We start from the raw sequence: 3,906 nt of genomic DNA, 5'->3' as shown, positions 1-3,906 counted from the left end.
CGTACGGCCCGATCCATATATCATATAATCCCGCGTCCGGGCATCTCGCGTCAGGGACGTTACTCATGTCACGCCGTCCACTAGTGGTGTTGCCTGGCCGTATAGGCACGATTTACTCATACATCATCATCCATATACCGCCCACCGTAGTGGTGCTGCCCGGCCATATAGGCATGGCGTAAGAAAATAGCTGTACATATATGTGTATGCATGAAAGACTCATGAAAGATATACTCTACAATGCATGAAAGACTCTTGAAAAATATACTCTGGATTACTCTAGATAATAAAACATCTCTAGAAGTCATAGTCATGAACATAAGGAATCTAGGATACGATTAATCCTGTACCATCTAAGAGTAGTGTCTTTGGGACTCGCTCGCTTACTTTGTTCGTTCAGATGGTAAGGATCATGCCAAAAGAATAAAAAGGACAGCCTTAACAGACCTTGAAGCGTATCTAATCGTCTAATGTCTACTTCTTGAACTCGTAAATCTACAACCAAGATAACATAGGCCACAATTAGACCCTTTGTAACACTTACCATCCAATTCAAGTGAAAAGGGGACTTGACGAAGTTCGGACAACATCCCCTTCATAACTCACTAATTCCTCAATCTTCCAATTCAACTAAAATATCAACAACAATACTAACAATAATCATATCAATACTTACATATCAAAATATAATCAATTCTACTCCAAATCATCCCTCAAAATAACCCTTAAGTCCAACTCTACTCTTATTCAACTTACAACTTCATAATTATAATTCCCCGTGCCTGAAACCACTAAAGCTCTTGATAATAACTCCACACAAAGATGAGGATCATATGCATACCTTGAAGGAACTAGGATACCAAGAATCAAGCTCTAACTTCAATTCCCAAGCTCATCAACTTCAAAGAAACCTTAGGAACAACCTTCTTCTTCACTGGCTCGAGTTTTATAGGGCTCGGATGTTGCTAAATCTCCACTAGTATGATGGAAAATATAGATAGGAAATATTCTAGGCCTTCTCTGATTTGGGAGTAAAAATAATAAAAATAAAATGTGGGGGTCAACTATATATAGATGGAACTAGAAAGTTCCAGAGGTACGGTTTGACGTGCGGGTTGACGGCCCGTCGACAAGTTGACGGTCCGTCGACTTGCGCCGTCGATCAACCATCAGAGAATCAGAGATGGTGGTGTGTCGACGTTGTGCATTAACACCACCGTCGACACATCGATGATCCGTCAAAGGGGACTGGTTTTCTGCCAGTTCCCTGAGTCCATTCCGCTGCGACGATTCAATTTGTATAGCTTTAATGCTATCATATTGCGAAGAACATACACTCATACCGTGGTACCCACGACGTAAAGCACTTAATAACTTAAAAACTCAAGTCGAATCTCCATACTACTCCATACTAAGGGTATAAACCACTCATAAGCCAAGAACCGCTTGCAACACGAAAGAGAGGTCAAACATTCCCCCCCCCCCCCCTCTCGCCCCCTAAAACATTCATCTTCGAATGTTCATACAAGCCATGGGCTGGAAAAATTTCGGCAAAGTTTCTCCTGTAAATATACCAATCCAACCTGTACACAGCAACCCAAAATAATGCCACACAGGGCCACATGCCAAAATATACAACACCATGGCCTCACACGACTAATCACCATAACTATAAATAAAAATCAATACCTGGGGAAGACTATGTCTCAGACTGAGCCTCCTGAGATGACTAAAACAAATACGGGTATGAAACCTTTATTTCCTCTTTCGCTTCCCAAGTCATTTCTGCAATATTATTATTCCTCAAAGAACTTTAACAGAAGCCACATTCTTGGTTCGCAATTGACGAACTTGCCTGTCTAATATAGCCACTGGGATTTCCTCATAAGCTAACTGCTCAGTCACCTGGATATCATCTACCGGTACAACCCTCGAAGGATCTCCTACACATTTGCGAAGCATGGATACATGGAATATTGGATGTACAGACTCCAACTCTGAAGGTAGTTCCTGCTCATATGGTACCTTACCTACAGTGCGAAAGATCTTATATGGCCCAATGTATCGAGGCCTCAACTTACCCTTCTTGCCAAATCTTATCACTCTCTTCATAGGTGAGATCTTCAAGAAGACCCAATCTCCTGCCTCAAACTCTAGCTTGCGCCGCCGATTATCTGCATAGGATTTCTGTAGACTCTGCGCCGCTGGCAACCTTTCTTGAATTACTTTCACTTTGTCAACTGCTTACTGTACTAAATCTGGGCCTGCTAACTTGTTTTCCCCGACATCGAATCATCTTATAAGTGACCTACATCTCTGCCCATATAAAGCCTCATAAAGAGCCATCTGAATGCTGGAATGGTAACTGTTATTATATGAAAACTCGATAAGAGTGTTACACCTCCCATTTTATTTCAAGTAGATTTTGACTTATTTGCGGTGTATACCCTCGGTTCGGTAGTCCGCACCAGAGTTTTACTCACTTGATACTTTACGTTGTATGTGTACAAGAATATAAGTAGGCATCCTTGACATTACAGGGGAGTTGGATGTGAAACAAATCGAATCGGAGCAAAGCGAAGGCATGAAACCGTCGAAACCGGCCGCATCGACAGCCACAACGACGAGCCGTCGACACGTCGACGAGCCGTCGACACGTTGACGAGCCGTCGACACGTTGACGAGCTGTCGAATGGCACCGTTGACAGGATTTAGAACTCAAACATTTCAGGTGGAGGTTCGACGGCCACGTCGACTGACCGTCGACACGTCAATGACCGTCGACACGTCGACGACCGTCGACCCGACTCGTCAACCCGCGGACCTGAAAGTTTCCAGCCCTGTCTATAAATATAATAACCCGCGTTTTATTTCATTATTTTCGATAAAAAAGCAGATTCTATATCTCTCTAGAACCCTCCCTCTATTTTCACAACAATCTATACCAAAAAGCCAAGATCAAAGCCAAGAATTAAGAGATTCTTATACTAGGAAGCCTACTAGGGTTTGTAGAGAGTGAGGACTCCTTTGGCATACAAGTGGAGGATTCCATTCTAATGGGGTAGATTGACTCAAGGCTTATTCCCAAGTGCTTAAGGTAGAGTCGCAAGTTAGAGAGGCACGCGAGTGAACGATAGAGAGTTGAAGAGATACAAGGTATGAAAGGCTAGTCCCTTCCTTCTAAGGCATGATTCTCATGAAATGAATTCCCTTTTTCTTTCCATGATTTTCTTACATTCCGGGGAATATGAGTCAACATCATATAGAGATTCCAAAGCCTATGATATGACATTAATTATTATTGCTAGACCCACCTTATGATACTAGTTCCTTCAAGGTGAGGTACGATGATTATGATTTCGCCATAATAGAATCGGGGGTTCTCGACCTTACGTCACCCCGATATGGTTATAGATTATCTTGGGACTCTAATGTATGTTTTATGATAAGTCTATGTAATGTACGCGATGATAAGATTATACCGCGCCTAGATGGCCGGACATGTCACCGCTAATGCGGGCTGCTTGTGATTATATCGCGCCTAGAAGGCCGGACATGTCACCGCTTAATCGCGAGCCGCCGTGATTATATCGCGCCTAGATAGCCGGATATATCACCGCTAATGCGGGCCGGCGAGATTATACCGCGTCTAGCCGGCTCGACATGTCACCGCTAACGCGGGTCGCTTGTGATTATACCACGCCTAGATGGCCGGACAAGTCACCGCTAATGTGAATCGCTTTGTGATTTTACGCGTGCCTGTAGGGCCGGACATGACACCACTAGTGGGCGTGTATGATGGTGCCGGACGCGGGTAAATGAGGATTATATATGTGATAAGTTGATGTACGTGATGTGTTTAAAATGCATTTACTCTTAAAGGCTAAGCGAGTTATGTTTTCACCT

Source organism: Lycium ferocissimum, chromosome 12, assembly GCF_029784015.1.
Source record: "Lycium ferocissimum isolate CSIRO_LF1 chromosome 12, AGI_CSIRO_Lferr_CH_V1, whole genome shotgun sequence".
Classification (NCBI taxonomy): domain Eukaryota; kingdom Viridiplantae; phylum Streptophyta; class Magnoliopsida; order Solanales; family Solanaceae; genus Lycium; species Lycium ferocissimum.
The sequence above is the reverse complement of the archived record's forward strand: the minus strand, read 5'-3'. Positions refer to the sequence as shown.